This window comes from Artibeus jamaicensis, unplaced genomic scaffold (assembly GCF_021234435.1).
Source record: "Artibeus jamaicensis isolate MK-2021 breed Jamaican fruit bat unplaced genomic scaffold, CSHL_Jam_final contig_1016, whole genome shotgun sequence".
NCBI classification, from domain to species: Eukaryota; Metazoa; Chordata; class Mammalia; order Chiroptera; family Phyllostomidae; genus Artibeus; species Artibeus jamaicensis.
In genome coordinates, this window is record NW_026521195.1 from 5,375,558 (window position 1) to 5,399,637 (window position 24,080).

Below are 24,080 nucleotides of genomic sequence, written 5' to 3' on the forward strand. Positions count from 1 at the left end.
TTTATTTATGACTGATCCGCCACATTCTTTATAGGTTTTTTTTTTTTTCTTTTACCATCTCATAGTGGCTTTGGTTCTGCTGAGGTGACATTGGAGTGAGCTGTGACGCATTTTCAGCCAGGTGACTGGGGGTTATTTTACCTGAGGGGTTCAGTTCTTTAACTTGTGCGTTTCCTGGGGGTGGGGATGGGGGTGGTGCAGGTGCCCTTATTTGTTTTTGGCTGGGTGCCATGAGGCCTGGTAGGTGATTTTGTGAGTTTTAGAATTTGAAGAAATCTTAGCCCAACACATATCTTTAAAGACGTCTCACCATTTCAGCAAAGTTAGCTCAGCCTAGAGATGTCATTTTTTTCCCTTGTAAGTTAATGGCAGAATAGTTGTCCCTTTTGGCAAACTGTTTTGTTCCAAACAAGTCCACAGTTAAGTTGCTTGACAGAAAAAAAGATGAAGTACTGAACTGAAGAGACAATTCTAAACACCACTCTTGCCTTGGAAAGTTTCAGAGTCCATCCTCTGCCCTTTGTCCTCCTGATTTCCAGCTGACAAATGATTGGAATCTGGTCGCTACAACGGACCCCTCCGATGGTCGGAACCAGGATGCTTCCTGGACAGGGTCAGGTGCGCCCTGGTGAAGGTTAGCCTGTGATTTTGTTCCGGGGAGAAGGTAAAGAATCTTTGATGGAGAGGATCTTGGAGATCCTAAGTTCATGTTTCCCAGTGTGCGGCGCTGCAGATGGGTTAGGTATGAATGCTGGCTTCTAAAATACATTGAAATAATTATTTATTCCTGCTAGTGTGTCTTAGGAAAAGTATAACATGCACTTCAAACCCGTGGTTTTACAGAGTTTCTTGCTTAGGATTAAGCAGGGTGAGATTAAGGTGAACGGACAGTCTTAAGAGAAATAACATTTCGTGTAGTAAGGCTGGAAAACGAAGAACCTCATGCTGCTTCTGGTGGACTTGGAGCAGCACCAACTTGTCAGCGTCTCCCTGGTGCTGACCTTGAGTCCAGAATCCAAAAAGGTGTGTCACATTTGTGAGTGATGACAAGGACGGCTGGCCTTTTTGAGTGTTTACTCTGTGATGCGAAGTGACTTATATTGTTGATCACATTTAATTCTTACTCGAGTCCTTTGCATTAACTGCTGTTAATATTCTTATGTGATAGGCAAGAACTGAGTTTAGAGAGTGTGAGTAACTTGTCCAAGATCACGGAGCCAGAAAGAGACAGAGCTGAAGGGGAGGAAAGAAGGGTCACGCAAGACTTTTCTTTAGCCCCCAAGAATAGTTAACATGAAAGACAACCTTGAGGAAGGATCCTTTTGTTAGGAGATAAAGGCCTGAGGAGCAAATATTTATCAAGAGTTTAAGTGTGCCCAACTGCTAGGCACCAGGGACCCAGAGATGGGCCTGGAGACTCGTGAACTCGGGGTTTTGCAGCTATATCGGAGTGGGGAACTCATTGGACTTTCCTGGGGAAATTCTCTCTATACATTAGCGTGTTAAATGCCGAGGAGGCTGTAGTCAGAAATCTGTTTTCTTTTTCCTGTAATATTGGTGACTTTCAAACTCCGTTAACCACAGGTTCCCGTTTTCTCTAGTAACAGCACCTGGCTCGTTTTGCAGAGCCCGCACTCTCCAGGGCACCCACTGGGGACCCAGCTCGTCCTTCCCACTCATGTTTCACCTGCGTCACCAGAGGCCTGTGAGGACTTGGCCGAAGTCCGGACTCGTTGGTGGCAGACTTTGCGTTATTAGTTCATTAATTTGACAGTTATAAATCCCACACGTCCCTGGAGTTGGGCATTCTAGGGACTGGGGTGGAGTGGAACAGATGGACAAGACACAGGTATCAGAAGACACGTCACTTCGGTAATTCTAGGTGACGGTAAACCTGTGGACGTGAGAAGTTCTTACTTTTTCTGCATCTTCTCCTGACAGCAGACATGCCATTCTCATCTGTTTTGTCCATTTCTAACATGGGGCACAAGTGCATCTTTAATACATACTTGTTGAGGGAATGAATGGGTTGTTGATGATTGGAGGGTGAGGTGTTTCCTGTTTTGTGACAGAATGGCCAACTTAAAAAAATGCTCTTAGGGTTGGTGTGTATTTAGTGTGTCATGTGTACCAACAGCTAAAACCACACGTTCTGGCAGGTCCCCAGATGGAAGCAGGTGTCTTGGTCGCTGTGTTGGGAAGCCCAGTTTGGACTTCCTGAGACAGTCATTCCAGGAGGGTTCACTTATGAACAAAGTCATATTTGAAAATCATCTCTATCGGGTTCTTAGCATAGCTAAATTGTTTCATTGGCCAGAATTTTCAGATCACATCTGTTGTTTGATTCTTGGGCTTTGGCCATGTTGCACATGTGCCAGAATCTCTGAGGCTCTACCCAAATTCCACGATGTACAAGATCCCCGAGGAGTACAAGGTTTGTTCGGATGTAACAGAGGTGAGACCCAGAATCTTAATGGTTGGCCAGCCCTTCAAGGCCTGAATTAGGGGGAACCTCCTGTGGACATTGGGCAGTCTGTTCGTCTGGTATTTTCTGAACTCCGTAGCACGCCATGGCCTTCTGAGTCTGCCCGTGAGTACTGAACAGCACTCAAGGGAAGGATGTATGGCTTGCTTCCTTTGTACTGTGCACCTCAGGAATACAGAAAAAATGGCTGACGTTCATACAGGATGAGGGGCCTGTGAGTGCCCTGGACCAGAGGTTCTGAGCTGTGCAAGCAGAGCACTAGTGTTTCCTCTGGACACTAGAGGAAAGCCAAAGAAAGTCAACAAAGCAAATGGCTTCTCCGCACGCCTGTCTCCTTCTTGAAGTAATCTCTGACTGAGGAAGACCCTTCTGCGATGGAGGAGATGAAGGTCTGGTGCTGGACCCCTCCTGGCTCTTTCCAGTCTGCTTTGTTGTCCTGGGAAGAGGGGACGTGCCAGGCTGGACCCTGCTCTGTGTTCCCCAAGGGACTGACTCCCTGCTTCCGAGGGGCCCCCACCAGCAGGTGCCGGGATTACCCCTGTCAGACAGAGTGCGTCCAGCACTTCGTCCCCAGCACAACATTTCCTTTAGGAAAAGGGCACCTCAGTGTTAGGGGGAGGGCACTTTTGTAATTTAAAATCAAAGGGAAGGACATCTGAAAACTGTCAAATGGATGCCTATGGCATGGAAATCCATGTTTCCCCAAGAGGGTATTTCCTTCAGAAGCAGTTGCTTATTTTATTTTGCATGGCTTTATGGATTATGGCAAAATCACATTTATTTCTGGGGGAAAGAGAAAAAATACTTATATAAAAAGGTTAGAAATTGGGATCGATGTTTCAGAAGTAAAACAAAGTGGAGCGCTGTGAGTTTTATTTAACCTTAATAAGGTTAAAGGTTGAAGGTTAAAGGTTAACCTTAGAAGGGCGAGCAAAGCTTTTAGAGGTTGGGCAAAGAGACCCAGGCTCTGCCGTATCTGTAGGAGTTTGCTGTGTGCTGTAAGAGCGTGGTCTGACTACAAAGAGGGAGGAAATGATGGCCTATGCTATTGAAGGGAAGCGATGGACTTTTCTTTATTTTTTATTTTTAGGAAATAATCTATAATGTGGAAGACATCAGTGCAGGGCAGAGAGCATGATACCGGGAGTCTGAAAGAGCCAGGCCTTAGTCCTGCCTTCTTCATTTATTACAATAGATATGAGAGTCTACACAAGTTATGGGATCCTTTTGAATCCTGGTTTCCTCATCTTTCAAACCTCTAGAGGATGCCCTGCTCTGCTTAACAGGCCTGGCACATGGGGAATGCCTGGTAAATGATAGCTTTTATTATGAACTGTAAATAGAGAAGTATCAAAGTGGTAGCCCCCACGCCCAGAGAATAGCTTCCAAGGGCCCCTTTGATACCCGGGGACTCAATTTAGTGAGGCCTCATGCTGGTCTGATTTTGTTTAATTTCCAAAGAAATCTCATACTGCTTCATCATTAGAATGCATTTTGGAGTTTTTCCAATCACTTTGCTAATTCTAAACCCCTTTTCCTACATGGGAAGGTTGGTGTTGCCTGCTTCCCTTTGTCTATTTGCACACCTGTTTAAGCATTTTAAAATCCACCAAAACATTTAAACACATGAAGGCCAACTGTTTCATGACTAAACAAAATTCCCTAACAGTGTTGTATGTTTCTGCCAACAGCTGAATCCTCTAAGAAGCAGGAAACCACCAGCCTCTCTGTTACTGCTGTTGATGTGTTGAGACTTGTACTGGGTCTCTTAGGCTGAAAGGAAGCACAGATTTTTGGGAGGGGGGAAATCTGATGCATTAAGCCAATAATATGTAACATCTTGGCCAGAGACATACACATTCTTTGTCTAAACTCACAGAGATCACTCTTTCCAGGCTGGAAAAGACTGATAAATAATGCACATGCATTTCCTCATAGAATTTTTTCTCTGGATTCCATTTGCTGTGCATGTAATTGGTAATCAATACAGATTGTTTGCTGGCTCTGTGAAGTTGTTGCAAGTTGGGATAAGGATGAGTCTGTGGTGCTGGAATAGGGGGGAGCTAATTTGCAAATGCTGGGATTGGCTGTCACCTGATTAGCCAGCTGTTCCCACCAGTAGAGCTCACCATCAGACTGGGCACAAACATCTCAGTTGCACAATGCCATTGGATTGTGAACTGCATTCTTTAAAAGGCCACCCCTGGTATGGGGACAGAGGCACCTCTTGTCTGCGTTTGGGGAGCATAGGTTGGCTGCTTGGTTTCTCTTAGGTCAGAAACAGCACTGCCCCTCACATATCTACCATGAGGACTCTGGCTCTTTGTGGTCAAACCCCAGTGCATCTGTAAACTCCATACTCGGGCCAGTTTGGGCCAATGAACGTGGTCAGCCCCTTGGCAGGTCATCTGCTGAGACTGTTTATGAGGCATGACTCTTACATCCCAGAGTGTTGGGGAAGCATTCAGAAAAACCCATTGCAGCTCCCCATTTTGAGAAAGCCTTTAATTTTCCATTTTCCCCTCTTGCAGCTTCATCCATTTGCTGCACAGTCAACCTCGAAGAAGCCAGGGCTGCACTGAGATGATGGTTTCAATGCAGCCTGGCATCGGGAAGATGGGATTAGAGTGGAGAATCTGCAGCCTTGAGGCTGCTTAGCTGTGAGAGGTGGAGGCCTGTGTTGTCACTGGGGGAGATTTACAGAATCTGGCCAGAGAGCACTGTGGCCCCAAGGGGCTATGATATTTTGATAAGATGCTTGAGGACGTGGCTGGACACAGAGCAGAGGAGGTTTCTGGAGGGGGTAAGCAATCTTGAGCCCTTCTGGCTGATAAATGCAAAGTGTACATGTACAGGGAGATCGGAAAATACGTGGTGGGCAAGGTAGAAGAGTCCAGTTGGCTAAGGGAAGGAAAGGAGGGGGTGGGGGAAGAAGCTGTTAAGAGAGGGAACTTGGCATATATTTGGTATTTGTATCTGTTTTTCTCTTGAAATGGGCTGATGTGTTGGCAAGAAGCTTCTGGCTGTTGTCAGGGATATGAACATCTGCGCTGCTTTGCAGAAAGCTCAGGATCCTGAACTGCAGCTGCCACTCACTGCGTCTGGCTCATCAAGGGAGTTAAACCTCTCTTACTCAGACCATGCTTTTAGCAGGAAGACGTGGCTTCTGGCTCTGGACTTTGCTTTTGCATACCACGTGGCGGAACAGTTTCCAGCAGTGGAATCTGAGGCCGTCACACAAGGGTGCAGACTCGGGGTGAATTGGCTTTTGCCAGCTTGGCTGGATAAAAGAATGAGAGCTCCCAAGGGGGCAAGGTGATGGCGACACAACCATGCAAAGAGAGCCATTGCGAGGTATGGCCAATTCTTGGAAGCCTTTGCTCGTCACCTTAGCTGGTGACAAATGCTGTTGCAATGACTCCAAAGTATCGATGACAACAGAAAAAGAGTGTGTTTGTTGAGGACTTCAAGTCCTCGGAGGGTTGGTGGTGGGGGAGTCACCCTGTGCATCCACATTGAGCAGCACACGGTCCATCTTTTCCACCTGTCTTTCGTTGGCCAGGGCTTAGCCACAGGCATGGCCAGATGCCAATGAGACTGGGAAACTGCAGCCCTTAATATTCTCCCTAGGTAGTCATGAAGCCAGGTTTGTGGGGTTCTGAAGCTTATGACAGTTTGAGGCTTCCTTTAGAAAATAACAGAGAGTTAGGTGCACAAGGGAATATTTACTGTGTGTGGAAGGGCTCAGTGCAGCGAGAGGTCCTGGCAGGTGAAGTTGCCTTAGCATCATGCTGAATGCATCTGTGTTGCCAGATGTGCGGAGAGAAACGTGCTTTTCCCTGTCTGCAGCCTAACCAAGCCATCCTTGTTTGTCCCCCCGGGGAGCGCTCAGTACCAGCAAGGGCGAGGCAGACCACTGCCTCACACTGCCCTGCACTGGGAACCCACAGCCCGCCCTGTGCTGTGACCTGGGGATTTTACCTGTCAGACTCTGTGTGCTGCCAGGGGCTGAGGACAGGGGCGTGGGGACAGATTCAGAGTCCCTGGAGCCCAACACCACCGATGCTGTGTTCCTGTACTTTTCCAAAACTGAAAACACCCTCTGTTTATAAAGTCAGTTTTAATGGAGGCGCAGGTGACTCAGGGCTGCTGTCAAGATTACTGAGGATAATGTATTAAAAGCACTTAGCACAGTGCCTGGACCTTAGTAAAAGCTTACTACCCATTATCTTTTATTGCCGGGCACCCTAGGCAAAGACTTAGGGCTGAAGATGCTCAGTCTGTGTTAGTCATCTGTAAAAAATGAAAATGTTCTAATTGTCCAGTGACGGTAAGTGCTTGAGTGAGGCCCCCTAGCAATGGACCAGTGCACTAATTATAAATGTTTTATGCAAAGAAAAGTGCATATAATAAAATAAGCGAAAACAGATTGATATGAAACAATATGATCCAAATTATGTCAGTAATGAGTAAAATAAAACCCCCTGAAATTAGGAAAACGTTAGCATCGGTTGCCTCTGGATGGTGAACTTTATGCGACCAAACTTTATTCTCATCTTTATATTTTTCTGCACCTGGCGAGTTGACTGTAATTATTTAATATTGACATTACTGCTCCTTATAAATAGCAATAACGAAGCCTTAATTTTGCCTCATATTTCACTCTTTGGAAAGTTCTACCATGTCTCACTTAATTTTCAGACAACGCCGTGAAAACAAAAAAGGGGGAAAATTACGTTTTTTTTTTTTTTATGGAAGAAGATAAAACGAACTCACCCAGCCACTCAGAACTGGGATTTGACTGAAATTCCAGGTGGTACAGTCACAGAGACTCCCATCCCCTTCCTCGTGTTCTCTGCTTAATTGTGCTCCTCACCAAGTGCTGCATCAGAGGTAAAAATGACACTCTTCTCAGTGAACATACTTTGCTGTTGAGATTTTTAATTCGAAGTCTTTTAACAGTATTGACTTGCATTATGTTTTTATGGAAGTTCTAGAATAGAGCTTGGAACCTTAGCCTTGTTCTACCAGAAAGTGCTTTCTGCCTTCAGCCAAGGAGTTCAGAAATGCACTTCCGGTCAGAGTGTGCCACCCCCGTCCCTGTGTTCGGTGCCCTGCCCTTCCCTGTAGGTCAGACTCTCCCAACTGAGGGGTCGGGTTGCTGGAGCAGTCTCTAGGACCCTGGGGACCCACGCTCCTGATCAGATCTCCCTGGATGCTCTTCTGCCCTGGCTGACTGGTATTCTGTTCCTGGCTTCTGTCTTTTCCCTAGTGCCAGAACCCCACCTGTCACAGTAACCCTCCGAGAGCCGGCCATGGGTCCACAATACCAGCCTCTCCTTCCTGCCCTCCTGAGCCTCTACTGCAGAAGTAGCCTCCTGCCCTGAGCCTGGGGCTGATACCTCCTTATAAGGTCTGCGTGACGATGTGTCTGATTCCCCCTACCTGTCTGTATCTGGAAATACGGCACATTCCTAGAGTCACTCTCTCCACACCGGGCCCTGCCTGCTGCTGCTTCTCCCAGGTCTAGTGTGCAGCTGCTGACCTGGTTCCTTGAGCTGACTCTGATGCATCCTTGGCCTCGATACACAGTGGGTGCAGAATTCTGCTGGTACAGCATGGTCCCCGCTACTGACGCTGTTTCTGTGCTTGCAGCCTCGCTCCCCCCTGGGGCCCTGGCAGATCCAGTTCTAGTCTCCTGTGGGCCTTACCCACCTCCTCACACTGAACTGGGCCAGGTCACCAGACACTACCCTTTGAAAAGACAACCTGCTTTTAAGTTGCTAATTGTGGGGAGAACAGCTGCCTGCCGGCTGCTGGGGGGCTGGAGGTTGGGGAATCAGGGCTGACTTGTGCTGATCTTTACTTAGGGATAGAATACTCTTATTTCAACTTTGATTTTTTAAAAAATGCTATTCCAGGCAGTTCAAAATATGTTGTACTTTCTACCTGCAATGGTCTCAAGTCTGGAGTGTATGTGGAGTGGAAGTTTTCATTTTCTTTTCTAATAGGCAAGGTAACTGGAAAGTGTGGGAGGGAACGGGGTCCTAAGCGAGAGCCTTGCCACTGTGTGAGATTGCGGGGCTGCCCTAACAAACTACAGCGGACTGGGTGGCTGAAAACAATAGACATTCCTTCCCTCGAAGTCAGGATGCCAGGGGTGCAAGATCAAGGTGTCAGCAGGCCCGCCCCCCTGGGAAGTCTCTGGGGGAGGTTCCTCCTTTGGTTCTACTCCGGGCGTTACTTGGCTGATGCAGCAGAACCCCATTCTCTGCCTCCGACTTCACACATCTGGCTTCTCTCTGTGTCTCGAACTTTGCAGGACATTTCCCTCTTCTTATCAGGACACCAGTCATAGTGGATGAGTGTCCACTCTAACGACCTTATCTTAATTCGATTACATCCAGTGACCTGACAGTGTTGGATACCGGCTTCCATGTCACTTGGTGATTCCGTCCTGCTGTGCCCACCTCAGCAGCGTGGCCAGCAGCAAGACTGCTCCAGGTCTCCGTGTGCTCGGCTGGACAGCGGTCACAGGGTTGTTGTGAGAATTACATGAGCTAATGCTTGGTTGGGGAAGAGGCTGCCTGGTAGAAAGCAGGCAGGAGGGGCTACCGTTTATGGCCAGTCACTTCCAGACCTTTGATATCCCAAGTGAGTTGGTGGAGATGTGGAGGCAGTGAAGGAGCCACCAAGGAAACTAGGTGCAGAAGCTTAACTCGTTCAACCCTGAGAGGCGCGGGTTTTTCTGCAGACTTTGCTTGTGAGACTGTTGTCGGCACTCACTTTGCTCCAGTGTTTGCTGCTTGAAATCACCTGTGCTGCTTTTTAATTGGATTGTTTGGTTTTTGGTGTTGAGTTGCATAAGTTCTTTATAAATGTTGGGTATTAACCCCTGTATCAATTGTATTATTGGTGAATAGTTCTGTTTGACAGGCTGTTTTTTGCATTTTGTTGATGGTTTCCTTTGCTGAGCAAACACCTCTTACTTTGATGTAGTCCCCTTTGTTTTTGTTGTTTTTTTTTTTCTTTTGTTTCCCTTGCCTGGGTTTAACGTGAATGCGAAGTAACTGCCTTGGGCAGGTTCTAGGCAGGAGTGTCCAACCTTTGGGTGTCTCTCAGCTACACTGGAAGAAGAAAACTTGTCTTGGGCCACACATTAAGTACACAAACACTAACCAAAAGTGATGAGCCAAAAAGCAAAAAAGGTTCTAAGTAAATGTACAATTTTGTGTTGGACCGCATTTGTTGCCATCCTGGGCTGCATTCACCCTGCAGGCCACGGGTCAGACACTGCTGTGAGGAGCTAGGCCCGAGCTGGACGGAGCAGAGGTGTCTGTCCTTTTGGGGTTGTCCTGTAAGACACACGCACCACTGACTCCAGAGGTACAGCTCATGGTGGTGCCCGAGCTTGCTGCCAGGATGTTGGTGTTGTTGGGGGGAGGAGCAAGGCCGGGGCCACTGGGGGGGTGGGGCCTCAGGTCTTTTCCTAGAGCTCCGTGAGGTCTGGGAGTGGCATGACGCGGTGTGAAACATGAACCGTGAACCCTATCCTGCTGGCTGAATTATTCAATGGCAATGGGATTCCCAGAGTCCTAAACATCATAGTCCATAGCCCCAGAGACTCTATCTGTTTACTCTAGTGTCCGTCAGGGTAAACCTAAGAGTGCCTGCAAGTCAGATTGCCCCTCCCCTCCCTGCTTCCTCTTCGGGAAGTTTGTGTCACCAGCTTCCCAGTGGACAGCACGTCTGACGCAGGAAATAGGTGCTGCTGTGGAAGGCCTGAGGAATCCAGATCGGCTTTCAGCTGATGTCCAACAAAAGGATGCTGCACAGTTACTTACTTCACTCATTTCTGTGACAAGTTCATTGCCAACCTGAAAGCACGGGCTTGAATCTGCATGCTCAGTTGGCGGTGCTGATCCACTGACATGCACATTGATAGAAAGAGTATAGATTTCATTGTGGAGTGTACTCGGAACTGAATTTGCACGTCGGTCTATTGATGTTCTGCGGATTTTGTTCTGAGCTGTGTTGAAGAGGTGCTGTAGCTATGTGGTTAATGAGTTGTTGAGATGCTATTTATTTTTATTACACTCCACTCTTCCTTTTTCCCAAAGCAAGTAATCGAGACTTAATGTTTAAGTGGGATCCATTGACTTTATACTGAGAATTATTGTTACTTTAATTTGTGTTTCTTTTCCCTGGAAGCTCTGCGATATCTTTTGGAAGACAGACCTTGTCTTGTATCTTTTTTGTATTCAAATTATTTTTCTTTTTGGTGTTAATTATTGCAACTACAGCCAAGGAACATTATTGCACATCATTATGCGCCAGGCACTGTGTTAACTGGTTTAGATAGATTATTAGCATTTAATTTTTGTACCAGTAGTAGATTTGTAAGTAGTGTCTGTTAGAATTCACTCTTTCTCATGAGAATCTTGGGCCGGGGGAGACACACTGGCCAAGGTTACACTTTTGTAAGTGGTAGAGACTGGATTTGAACCTAGATATTCTGAGTTGGGATCCCTGGCTCCTCCAGCCTACACTCTCAATATTGTAGGTAGATACAGGCCAATCTTTGCATTGGAGGCGAAAACTGCAGATGCATTCTGGGACTCGTGAGTGATTTGAGAATCTTCTGCCTTTCCATGTAATGAACATTTTAGGTCGGTGGATTGGTTCCCTCTGCATAATCTGTCTTGCGCAGGCTGACATCACGCTCATTTGCACCGGCGGGAGCTGACAGCAGTGAGAGAGATCCCAGTGGGGCTCTGGGTTGCAGGAGCAATTAGCATGGACTTAGGAAATCCACAGGCTTCCTACACAGATGACCTTGACAATTGGCTCGGTTGTTATCCAGATGAAAACTGTGGCCCAGAGACTGTGTTTCAGATCATGGGATGTCACTTGGTTTTGTGTAATAAATAATGTCCAGGTCAAATCAGCTTAGATAATCTGGTTTAAAAGGTTAAGTAGATCTTTTTTTTATTTACTTTCAGGAATTTCTCAAGCACTCGAATCTATACTATGTGCATTGCAATTGCATGAGGAAAATAAAAGGGGAGTATGAAGCGTTTGCAGAATGCACCTCAAAATTGTTCGCTTGTTCTTACGTTGTCTGGCTGTGTTGGGTTAGATGTTTCCAGTCGAGTGGTGAGGATGACTTTGATTGAAAATGACGGGAGACAGACAGCTGAGCGGCCTCAACAATAAAAGCTTATAGAAGTGAAAGGGTTAGAGGTATAGTGAGCCATGGAATTAATTAGTTGGATTCAGCTCCTCCCTGGGTCATGTAGGGTTTGGTTTCTTTTCGTTTTCATCTGTCTGCCAGAGTTGAATGTTGGAGCTCAGCAGGGGACACACCCCCCGGCAAGTAAGCAGGGCGATGGTCCAGGAACGCCGGAACAGGAGTCCGATCATTTTTAGGAAGAGTGAGTGGGCGCATGCGTGTTTGGGAGGCCATCCACCATGGCCAGTGAGCCAGGCACATGTGATACTCTACATGTAACATTGATGTATTTTTTTTAAAGATTTATTTATTCATTTTTTAGAGAGAGGGGAAGAGAAGGAGAGAGAGGGAGAGAAATATCAATGTGTGGTTGCTTCTCGTGCGTCCCCTGCTGAAAACTGGTCTGCAACCCAGGCATGTGCCCTGACTGGGAATCGAACTGTGGTTGTTTGGTTCACAGGCCCACACTCAATCCACTGAGCTACACCAGCCAGGGCTGATATTTTCTCTACTTACCTCCAAACACAGAGCAGTTGTCCATCAGGGCACTCAGAGGGGCTATTCTGCACATTTCAGTTTCTTGTAGAGCAGTCTCACAGCCGTGATCAGATACTACTGCTGGCAGCTCTCATTGAAGAAAACTTGTAATGTTTTCTTAGCAACATGAGTGTTCTCACAACAGACCCATTCATTGCTCCATGGTTCCTATTGACACTTATTATTTTGATTCGACACTATCCCGGTGCATCTGCGTTGACTTCTCTTAACCCTTTCCCATTACTGCTGGCAGGTTTTCCATCAGTTCTCAGACAAATGCTCAAGGGCGATTTACTGAATGACAGGCTGGAGCTTTAGACAGCCGGACATGGAGAAGGAAGGGCTGTCAGTTTGTATGTTCTACGGAGGCTCATTTTTGGCCACGGGGATTCCTTCCGAGATGTGAGAAATGCCTTTGGACAACTCGAACCATGGGTGGTCGCCCTTTTTTGCCACGTTGCACTAACTGGTATTTTCTTCTGTCGTTCAGTATATCGACGGCCCGCCTGCTGCACCCAAGGTGTTTTTGTGAGTTCTAAAGTGACCCAGACTTTCTTTGGAAACATAGCCTTCCTGGTGTTTCAGTGTAGTCAGGGTGGAGAGCCAGGCACAGGGATGACTCACCCAGAGGGAGCGGGAAGGGCAGTGGAGACGGTCTAAGGGGCAGGCAGTAGCATCGTGGGAGTCCTGGTGAGATAAGGAGTCACGTGTGGGTGGGGGGGAGGCTGCAGAATGGGGACTTCAGACAGGCGAAGAGTTGGGAAAAGTGTAAATAATCCAGTTAGGCCAGAACCTAAATGTTGTGAAGCGTTCAGAAAAAAGAAAGGCAATTGGTTGCAGTACTTCTTGTACTAGCAACATATGATTGCAGAACAAATTACTCTGGGCTGGGGTGGCTAACGCAAGGACATGCCTTTGTTATCTCTCATCGCTTCGGTGAGTCGGAATCCGGGAGCAGCTCCACTGGGTGGTTCCAGCTCGGATTCTCCCTCACTCCTAAGGTCGCTGTCCCTCCCGCGGTTGTTGTCGGAGATCAGCAGGGGCTGCGGTTATCAGAAGGCCCACGAGTGGGGATGAAGGCTGCTCCACAGTGGCTCATTCGCATGGCGGGGAAGCAGGTACCTGCCCTTTGCCACGCTGGCTGGCTTCCCCCAGGACAAAAGTTGGAGATAGAAGCTGTCACGTGGCAGCTGGGTATTTTTTCAGATCTGGAGGTGGCGATCACACAGCGTCACTTCCCAAACTTTGTTTGTGTTGGAAAAGGCCGGTCTGAGGGGCAGTGGTGTCAAAGAAAGGCACGGTATTTTCAAACCTGCACCATTCTAGAAAAAAAGTAGTGATAGAAGCCAAAAGAATAGCTGCCTTATGACGGCTCTAGTTGTTTCTCTGCAGTGTTTACCAATATTAGTCGACATGCTAACCCGTTTTGATTGGTAAACTGCGATATGAATAATGTCTTAAGCGGGTTTTCACCTACTAAACTAGTTATTTAAAATAAAAATTGGACCCTGGCTGGTGTAGCTAAGTGGATTGAGTGTGGGCCTGTAAACCAAACAACTATGGTTCGATTCCCAGTCAGGACACATGCCTGGATTGCAGGCTAGTTCCCAGCAGGGGACGTACGAGAGGCAACCATACATTGATATTTCTCTCCCTCTCTCCTTCCCTTCCCCTCTAAAGATAAGTAAATAAAATCTTTTAAAAAATAAAATAAAAATTGGTAATGTATTCAAAAGGTATCTTGTTGCAGAAACATACTATATAAGATATTCAAGTAGTAGTAGCTCCGGTGAGGGCAGGTGGTGGGGGCCCAGCCCCACCTCCCGCAGCCCCTGCACCCGCCCCTGCGCCCTGGGGACAGAGCTGTGTCCAGTTCCTCTTCGATTTTCTTTAGGAATTCAGTTTGTTCTTTTGAAGAACCCTCCCCTAGCCAGGGATTTAGAATTGCTTTGTAAAATGCGTTCGAATTGTCAGAATTCTTTTTTGTATCTTAAACACCTGGTTGAGCCGCTGCTGAACAGAGCGATAGTTAGCGTTGTTTCACTCAAACTGTTCTGTGGGTGGAGGCGGGGGGCAGCTGAGAGCGTGGAGGAACCAGAATTTGTGAGGGAGCATGCCCTGTGGAGTGCATGTTAGTTAGATGCGTACTTGGCACTGAAACACGAAGTCGTGGTCACGGCCGTGAAAGACACAAGCCTCCATTCTCTGTGACCGACACAATGGCACTGCTGGGTTGCAGGCACAGTTCTGAGAAATGGAGACCGTGCACGCTTTTGCCCGAGTCTTCGATCACTACCAGACATACCGGGGGAAGTTTTTATGAGCCAGATAAGGAAAAATATGCTCATCTGTCATACACATGGGAGTTTTCTCAACATAACAGTAAGCTACCAAGGTCTCTCCCCCCACAAAAAAAATCGTGTGCACGAAAAGAGGCCCTTTCATACAATAGAGAAATTGGAACAGCAAAGCCCACTACTTCTCTCTGACACACTGAAAAGGCAAGAGCCGGCACAGCGAAGTTTTATTTAAAGAATGTTGAGGGTGAAAAGCATGAAGATACTAATTTCCCTGCAGTGCCACTTCCCACTTTTGCTGCTGCTCCATCCACTCTGCCCACTTGTTCCTGGAAGGGAAAGCGGATGTAGTTGGCTGCGGGGTTCGTCTGAAAGAAGGAGGTGGTGCTATAGGCGGGGCTGCCTGGGAGTGAGAGAAAGGAGACTTTCTTTTACAAAGACGTGTGTGTGGAAGGAGATTATCGTTCTGTTCTTTGAATTCATCCGTTGGCAGGCCCTTTTAATACCTGTGGGGGCTCCCATTTGGGATATCGGTAAGGTCTCAAATGAGCCATTACGTCTCCATAATTATTTCTTCAAATGGTTTTCTAGGAGCCAGTAAAATTCCTAGTTACTTCCTGTTGCTGCTTCCCGTTCCAGGTTTTATTATGAAAATGTAGGTGTGGGAATGGAGCCCCAGCACCAGGGAGCGGCATCAGTACACATCAAATCCCTCCCTCCTCTCCACACCCATCCAAGTAGGGCCCCAGCATCCAAGTAGGGAGGGCGTCGGGGTGTCAAAGTAGGTGGCTTCTCCATAGCATCTTTCTTTCCTTCAGCTCGAGATCTTTTCACGCATGTTCTCCCTCCTTTGCGGCTTACCTGTTTCTCTCCCAATGTCCAGCCCACTGTTTTTTCTCGACCAAAATATGTCAGGTTGCCTTGGTCTATGGCTAGGCCCACAGGCCCAGGGATGAAGTCTCAGTTCTCTGACTGTATTTGTTTACTCTTGTGGGAATGAAAAAAGCGATTGATTCTTACAAAGCTGGGATATTGTTTACTCTGTTTTCATCCCTGTGTGCCATTCATTCATTCATTCTAACATTTACCGAGGGCCCACCATGCAGGGCTGTGTGTGTGTTGGGATGGGCACAGGCATGGAGGTGATGGGCTCAGGCATGCGGCCCGATCTCCCTGCCGTTTTGCTGTTCACGGTCCGGTGGGGGGCTGTGGAGATGGCCAGGTAAACAGGTTGGCACATTTCTAACAAGTACTTACCCAACTGCTACCATGTACAAGGAACTGCATTAACTTTTATGTAGGTAACCAGGCTTTACTAAACTCAGTGCTTTCAGGGAGTTCCTAGGTTACTACAGGAAATAAACACATATCTCATTCAGCAAAAATTTACAGAGCTTCCTCTGGTCAGTCACCAAACTGCTGTAGTTGGGAAGTCCAGGTTTCCTTCCATGTTCATGAAATGAAATAAGCCCTCTGGAGCTGGAGTCATTAGACCAGGAATGGTACAGAACTCGGGAAGCAGAACAGTGAAGTGTGGTTGAGGACTCTGGCCTGGGAAGTCCGATGTGTCTGGGTTTGAGTCTTGTTCCATTACTTGGTGGCCATGTGACTTTGGGGTGGGGGGAGTTAATTTGCCGTCCAAAATTCAGTTTCACCACCAAAATGGTATTTTTTTCCTTAAGATGGCTAAACCAATATCTTTCATCCCACTTATTCCTTACACAGTATCACTGGGGCATTCCTTTGGTCTAGGGATCAGGTTTATGTCTTCTCTTTGACACTGCATAGATTGTTATGACCACCTTGACCTACAAAGCATAGCAGGAGTGGTGCCATACATCTTGCACGGTCAGACCAGGAAAATGCTGCTACTACTTCCATCTTGCTCTGCGGTATTGGTGCTTGTAGGCCGGCCACCATGCCCAAGCTCCTTCTGCAGGAATTGCCTGAGTGGGAGGGACCAGGCCTCCACCCACAGGTCTGGCTGAGACCCCCGCTGCCAGCCACATGGCTGCGCCACCTTCAGTGTGGATCCTGGAGCAAGCCCAGGGTAAGCTGCCCTGCCCCACCCAGCCCTGCTGAATTGTTGTTTCTTCAGCCAAATAAATGATGGTTCATGTTCTAAGCCACTAAACCTTGAGATGGTTGGTTACCCAGGATGTTTGCCATGTGAAGTTGCTAAGAGGGTTCAGTGAAAGGATGTAGGTAAACCAGCACAAAACTAATGCCTCACTAATGATTGCACTTGTCATTATTGTCACTCGTTGAGAAGATAGCTCAGAGATGTCAGTGTTTGTACAAAGTGAGGTCACAACCCAGAGTCTCCTCTGCCCGGCATTAATCGGTCCAGTTTTGTCTCTGCATCAGTGTAGTGTGAGGATTATTGACTAATTAATATTTCCTCTGACTTTTCGTATTAATGGATCTTGTCTTGGGTTAATTAGGACGAGCACATACATCTTCTTGTATCTTTTAGAACAAGAGCCTTTTTTTCTTAGAAGTTAGGTATAAAGATATTTGCAGAATGCACTGCAAGGTTTCAAATGGGGAACAGAGATGCAGTTTAGTTTAAAGTGAGAACATGTCAGGCTTGACTTTGGCCTGTGCCTTGCTAATAGGTCTTGAAATATTGTCATTAGTCCTTAATGCAGCAGAAAAATTAGGCGGGAGTTGTTGTGTGATAAAAACCTTCCCAAAACGTCCATTAATAACAGGTCCCTACTTTAGTTCATTTAAAACATGATTCAGTTTACCAAAACTTAATTTACAAATAAGTTTCCAGGATAAATACCAATTTGCAGCACCCAAACTCTAGCCAGCAGTCACTGAAAAGGTTTTCTTTTTTTTTTTTTTAAGATTTTATTTATTTATCTTTAGAGGGAAAGGAAAGGAGAGAGGGAGAGAAATATCGGCGTGTGGTTACCTCTCATGTGTCCCCTGCTGGAAACTGGCCTGCAACCCAGGCATGTGCCCTGACTGGGAATCGAACTGTGGTCGTTTGGTTCACAGGCCCACGCTCAATTTACTGAGCTACACCAGCCAGGGCTGAAGAGGTTTTCATATACGCCTGGAAGGTTGAATTTGTGCCAGGACACTCTTAGTTCAGTAATTAAAATGTAAAAACAACTCTGTTCCCGTGATTCCAGAGCAAAGTTTCTCAACCTCAGTGCTGTTGACATTGAAGTCAGATAACTGTTTTTTTGGTTGGGGGCTGTTCTCTGCATGGGAGGATGTGAGCTGCACATCTGTGAATGCCCACTAGCTTTCACCGGTGCCTACTGCCGAGATGATGTCAAACAAGCTCTCCAGAGGGGAGGGGGGAGGGGAACATGGGGGAAGGACACATGGACAACGCCAAGGGGGAGGGTGGAAGCAAGGAAGGGAGGTGGGTTTGGCTGGGGTGGGAGGGAGTTGGGGGAGCAATTGCAGACAATTGTAATTGAACAACAATAAAATAATTTTAAAAAAACCTCTCTAGACATTGCCAAATAGGGGGCAGAGGAGGGGGAGTCCCCCTTCCCCTGTTTGAGAACCACTGATTTTGTATATACATACATTTTATATACATACACACACAGATGCCGATCGTATGTTCTGGAGATTCAGCCACGTAAAGTCAGTCAGTCCTCTTAACCGCCATGTACTGGGTCACCTTTGGACAGTATCACGTTTTCTAGATTTACTTATGGACATGTGTGTTGTTTCCAATTTTGTCATAAAAATTTATTTCTCCATGACTATTCTTATCCATGTCACCCAGAACATAAACATGTATGTGATTATCTTAGACATTGAATAAAGCCCCATAGATTTATTCAGCTTTACCAACTTGTTCTCCAAATAGGCTACATGAGTTCACACTGTAGTCAGCAGCGTACATCATCCTGTTTTATGCTTGTATTGATGCTGATATTGTGGAATTCTTTCATCTTTGCCCATCCAAAGGGTGAATGCAGTTATCTTAGTGCTGTTTTAATGGACATTTTCCTGATGACTCATGAGTCATCCAGCTGTAAACCTGGAAGGACCTTGGGGGTCTTCTAGTCAGTATGTATATTTTAAAGATGAAAAAAAGACTAAAAAATTTTTTTAACTTTTTTATTACCTTTTCTTTTGTTTACTAAGAATATTTCCTGTCTCATGTTGGGTTATATGGAATTCAGTATTGAATCAAATGGAAGCCTTTCACATTTGCAACGAGGGTGGGAAATGTATAAATAGAGAAAAAAAAGAAAAGATTTTGATAGCACAGACTTCCCCCTAACATTTTTTTCCCTCCCACCAACCACCCCAGGAAGACAGCTGTTTACTGCACTGACCATAGTTGGCACAGGGCCTAGATGGCCAAGGAATGACGGAAGGGACCCTCAGATGTAATGCATAAAAGGCAAGGTCCTAGAAGCAGCGTAACAGTACCCCGAAGGCTGGGTTTCTTCTCTCTCCTGATTTTCTGGTTCTGTCTGTGGCTGCAGTGAACCTTGGACTCACTGATAAGGGAAGTGTCGACATCATCCCTATTAGGATGGGTTCCCCAGTAAATTTTGACCCATGCTTCCGAGGTGAGCGCTCTCGAGGCCAGCGGCCCGGAGGCCAGCTGTTTGGACCAGCAGAGATGACCCTCTGGGGCAGAGCAGCCCTGTGCAGGGTCCCTGAGGCCACGCAGTTTCCTCTCGCAGGTCTCGGACATTGGATGAGGTCCAGCCAGTGGGCTTGTCACCGCCTCCACACTAATAAGACTATCTTCCCGACAGTGTCATTCCCATTAACGAGCTCAGCATCCTGAGTCCCAGTAAGCATACCAAGCGTGATTTCTGTGCTCCGTGCACATGTGAGTTTAGCTGCTGTATGCTTGCCGAAGACAGAAGAAAGGAACCCATTGTCTCCAAGGGTAGCATTTGCAATTCCAGGCAAGTCAGGTCTTCACAGATACAGATGTCAGTCAAAGCAACATGGAAATGTTTTCGTTTGACTTTTTGATTTGGAGGAATAAGGGCAGACAAGCAAGCTTTCCATGGTCAAACTTGGTGAGCTTATTTTTATGCCAAACGATGCCCCAAGTGCATGTTCATATTTTGTCAAGCTAAAAAAATATTTCTTGCTGAAAGAGACTCTGTTTATAGGCTTTTAAAAGCTGCCACGTGCCATAAAGTCCATTTGTGGGTTCATTTCTTTTGTGATCCGTGTTTTGAGTGGGTGTCTGTGGGTGATGTGCTGTCTCCACTGCTGGAGCCACAGGGAGCAGAGGGAGGTTGGGCCTTGGGAGTGCAAGTGGAGGGGAAGGTATGCAAGCCCGGTCCTTGTGAAAGGGGAGGCACTGGGCCCTGTGGGGCAGGGAGGAAGAACTGAAGAACGACTTTGGGGAATTGGCAAGTTTCTCCGAAGCGGGAACATTCTGGATGTATTCTGAGTAATGCAGGGAAGTGGGACAAGGAAGGGGTGGGGGTTGGGGGCGGGGGAGGAATTTCCAGGGAAAAGCACGTGCCAAGGCTGGGAGTAGTGAGAAAGCCTGGCCATTCCGGAAGGACTGTTCGTTGTTATTCATCTTTGTTGTTTGGTCTGCAGGTTTTAAAAACATGCCTGCCCTACTTGTGGGGATGATTCATTCAGATGAAATCCCATTATCACCCCAAATTATACCTTTTAACACAGGCATTTCAGTCCCCCAGCTGGTGGCCCCCATTACCAAGGCTTCATTGATCTGGCCCCAGTGACTTCTCTCCAGGGAATGTTTGCTCAGTAAATGCCTTTTTCCAGCCAATTTCATAAAGTCCACACTTTTAGTGAGGACTCCTGATTATGTGCCCATTCACATTTATTCAGAAAAAATAAAAAAGGGAAAAAAGAAGAGATTTGAGACAAGCAATGGCTGATTTTTAAACTAGATTGTCTTTTTTTTTCATCAAATAAGTTACCCAGCTACAACTTCAGTCTATTTAGATACACATTTTTAAGTCAGCCTTCCAGACCCCAAAGGAAACTATGGGGAAAAATACCCAGGAAGCTTTTGGGACTGGAGCGTGGTACCTCCTCCTGTTCCTACTGAAGTTAGACACATTGCTGCATTTCCACAGCGAAGCTGGCTGCACACTGGCTCCCCTTCTGGGCCCTGTGGATGGGGTGGGAGGGGTGGCTGAACAGTGTCTGGGGTACAAGAGAACCCTCACAGAAGCCAGCTGAATGCCAGGGGGTTTATTATTTGTAGGGTGGTTATTTCCATTCAGGTGGACGAGCATCTGAAGGATACTTTATTCCCCAGAGATGTCATTACGAGAGGTGAGAATAACCCGGGAGCCCTAGGGATGCCCTGGAAAGCGGAGGGAGTGGTGGTGAGAGGGCAAGGAGGAGCCAGGAGCCAGGCACTCCTGTGGGATTCATGGTCCCCATGTTGGAGAGCACATGGGGAGCATAGGAGAAGCTTGCCGCACGTGGAGTGGAGTGAAGGTCAAGTCAGAGGTCGCTCTTGGTGGGAGCAGGGCAGGGTGGTTTTTGGAAGGGACAGCTTCAAACCTGTCCTTGAACTCATCCCACTGGGTTAGTTTCTGGACTGACTTGAAAAGAAAACCATTACTGTTTTAGGGATTCTTCTTCCCCCTCATCCCCTCTTTCCTTTTTCCTATTTTTTTTTTTTTTTTACTAATAGATTCTACCTTTTAAGCTGGCTTCTGCAGTTTTCCCTATTTTCATCATCTTGCATTAGTGTTTAACTAATGAACCGATGCACTTGAATGAATGAATGAACCGATATTGATACATTATTATTCATTAATGTCCACAGTTTACATTAAGGTTGACTCTTTGTGTTGTAGAAGGTTTTGACGAGTGAACATGGTCAGACAACCACCATTATTGTATCACACAGAATAGCTTTGCTGCCCGAACAGTCCCTTTAGCTGCCCTGGCTTATCACCTCCAGCCACCAAAGCCCTGGCAACCACTCATCTTCTGATCTTTTTCCGGGTCTGGTGGTTTTGCCTTTTCTAGAATGTCATGTAGTTGGAATCAGATGGCCTGTTGCCTGTTCTAACTGGCTTCTGCCACTTAGAAATGTGCACCTAAGACTCGTCTGGGTTACTTCAAGCCTTGGTGGCTGTTGCACAATTGCTGGACCACGTGGTTACTCTGAATGCTGCACTTTACAAGAAGGTGCCATGTTGTCTCCTGAGGTGGCCGTACGATTCCTCCTTACTTTTTACCTTTCCTGGTGACTTAAGGAACAGAGCTGAGAGATAATTTGTGCAAAAATATGCACTGATTCTGAAATACCTAGACAAGTGTTTCGTGTTTAGCAGGGTATCATGGAAGAAGATCAACAAGGTCTTTACTATGAGGACATTTACATTGATTCTTTACTTAACCAGAAGCCCAGGGCAAGTGGCCTCAGATTCATTAAGTAGCTCAAGATGTCATTAAGGACATAAGCTCTTTTCCCTCCTTCTGCTCCATAGGAAGTCAATATGTTGGCCTTTTGTCTTTTGCTCATTCTTCATAGTCTCAAAGAGGTTGCTGTGGCACCGGACATCATGCTCTCACAAGCCCAGTAGGAAAAAAGGAGGAAGGGGAAACACCATCAGCTCATCTCTCACTTCACCTCTTTCATCAGAAAAGCAACCTATAGCGGACTTCCTCGGATGTCTTTTTGGCCTCTGTTGGGTCAGATAGTCATTCTGTTGGACCAGGCCTCGCTCACTCATCCGAGGCACTGTTGCAGGAGGTACGTGCCACTTTTTGGGTAAATGTCCTCATCCATCTGTGATAGGAAGCCTTGAGCTGGTCAGCCCTCCAGCCCCGAGTTTCTGAAGATGAGGCCTAGGGGTCCCTGCAGGGACAGTGAGTGGCCCCCACTTCTTCCTGGACAGGCCCACCTCTGGCTTCCTCCCCGGTGAGGGCTTCCCCGTGGATGAGCCTTCTGCCCCTCAGTTAAGGGTGAATGCCCCTGGGGTCACAGGATGGCAGGGATCTCTGTCTGTGCCAAGAGTCAGACTCTTGGGCGGGGAGAGATAATGCTATTATTTTGTGCCCCACTACATCCTTTGGATTTTTGGCTTTGAAAGCTGTAGCAGGTGCACGTCACGCATATGTAGGGAGGAAATCGGTTTTGTTTTCTGTCCCGAAGGAGGAGGGTGTGGCTGCTTGTAAAGTGGCGTGAGCCTTACTTCTTCCTCTATGAGGAGGTGGTCAGAGGGGGCAGAAGGTCAGGACCCCTGAGCGGTAGAACACGAAAAACCCTTAAACTCAAATACTCTGATCTCTCTCGGTCGTTTCAAACACCATTTGATCAAAGGGCCCGCAGTACCGGTAACTGACAAGGATGACAAGTGTGCTCGTCCACCCGCTTTGGACTCCCTTCCAGCTTTATGTGAGATGTGGGGCCTTTTCAGGTGGGCATTGTACATGCGATGTCAGTGTTGCACTTGTGCTGGAAAATGCCATGGGCTTTAAACATGTTTTCCAGTCTGCAGGTTTTGCAATTCGCATTGATGCCCCGAAGGGATTTCATGATTTGTGGGGGAAGAGAAAAAGACATTTAAAAACACAAAACAAAACAAAACAAAACAAAACAAAACAAAACAAAACAAAGTGAGATCTGTGCTCCCTCCAGATGAATGGGTGACTCTGCTGCCGGGTGACGCTGACACAGAGTTGTTGTTTGTGTTTCCGTGTTGCAGTAACTCTAGTGGCTTCACAGCCCGCATGGCTTGCTGCAGTCCCTGGATGTCATGCAGATGCCGATTGCAGCTGCGGGTGTCTCCTAACCCTGGGTGGTGCCCTTCAGGTCTAATTTGTATGGTATTTAAATAAAGGGACCCTGCTGTGTGACAGACAGAGGGTCTTAGTTCTCAGGGAGCACTTGCTGTCTGATGTACTAGGTCCACAAGTGTCATTTTTTTTTTTAAGAGAAGGGATAGGAGAGTGGAAGAGGCAGAGAAACATCAATGTGTGGTTGCCTCTCACGCACCCTACGCTGGGGACCTGGCATGCAACTCAGACATGTGTCCTAGGCTGGGAATCAAACCAGTGACCCTTTGATTTTGCAGGCCAGCATTCAACCATTGAGCCACACCAGCGAGGGCATGTCATCTCATTTCCAACACTCAACTCCCTCCCAAGTAGGTGCTGTCCCATGTCGCAGTCCCCAAGACTGACCGGCTTCCCACTATGCCAGTCGCTCTGCCCCTCTCCAGTGCATCCGCACTTCTCAGATAAATACGAGCGAAAGAGAATTATCCGATTTGGAGAACAGCTTGGATTGTGTGAAATGATTTGCATATTTTAAAATGTTTAATCCCCACCATGACTCCAGGGGAGAAAGAGGATGCCAGCACACGGTGTGGCGGTTATAGTATCTCCCCTTTTGATGTTACTGCAAACAGCGCTGTGAAAGGTCAAGGGAACAGGTCCCTCCAGGACACGGAAAAATCTGTTCCCGCTGTTGGAGGACTGGTGCCACAAGTCACTCGAGCTTACAACTTCCCCAGCACAGAGCCACTCAGCTAGTCCTAGTACAGAGGGCAGAGGTGCATGTTGTTCA

The 24,080-nt window shown here is 47.0% G+C and overlaps 1 protein-coding gene across 3 annotated transcripts in view; it reads left to right on the forward strand.

Moving 5' to 3' along the window:
* The window catches only part of ELMO1 (engulfment and cell motility 1), a 469,444-nt gene that overhangs the window by 19,739 nt on the left and 425,625 nt on the right, over positions 1–24,080 (forward strand). The window contains exon 2 of one of the 3 annotated variants that reach the window (XM_053661620.1): positions 22,041–22,262. The exons of the other annotated variants lie outside the window; for them this stretch is intronic. The gene's annotated coding sequence lies outside the window, so the exon portion shown is untranslated. The remainder of the gene's footprint in view (positions 1–22,040; positions 22,263–24,080) is intronic. 3 annotated transcript variants of the gene reach the window in all.